At 32.7% G+C, this 306-nt stretch overlaps 1 protein-coding gene across 1 annotated transcript in view; it reads left to right on the forward strand.

The window, feature by feature from the left end:
- LOC107041755 (ATPase family AAA domain-containing protein 2) overlaps window positions 1-306 on the forward strand; it is a 13,779-nt gene that overhangs the window by 8,701 nt on the left and 4,772 nt on the right. The gene's annotated exons all lie outside the window — the stretch shown is intronic.

The following is a 306-nucleotide window of genomic DNA, read 5'->3' on the forward strand; positions in this document are numbered from 1 at the left end:
CTGTCTAATACTATTAATTAAAAAAATTATAACTTTGTTGGTGAATGTCAATTTTCAAGATCATCGCCAAATTCACTTGGCACCCTTAAGTCGACTTATCTCTTACTTGAGTTTTTTGAAGAATATCTCCGAATCTAAAGGAGATAACGAAATTTTCGTAATAACTTTTTTCTAGAGCAAATTGAGTGCTACAAAAAAGGTCCTGACAAAAATTCAGCTATCTCTCTTAGATTCCGAGATATTCACTGAAAAATGGCCAATAGTCAAAATCGACTTGAACCGTTTTACCACTTCGCTACTGAATTA

The sequence above is a fragment of the Diachasma alloeum genome, unplaced genomic scaffold, assembly GCF_001412515.2.
Source record: "Diachasma alloeum isolate Michigan unplaced genomic scaffold, Dall2.0 Dall_scaffold_00379, whole genome shotgun sequence".
Classification (NCBI taxonomy): domain Eukaryota; kingdom Metazoa; phylum Arthropoda; class Insecta; order Hymenoptera; family Braconidae; genus Diachasma; species Diachasma alloeum.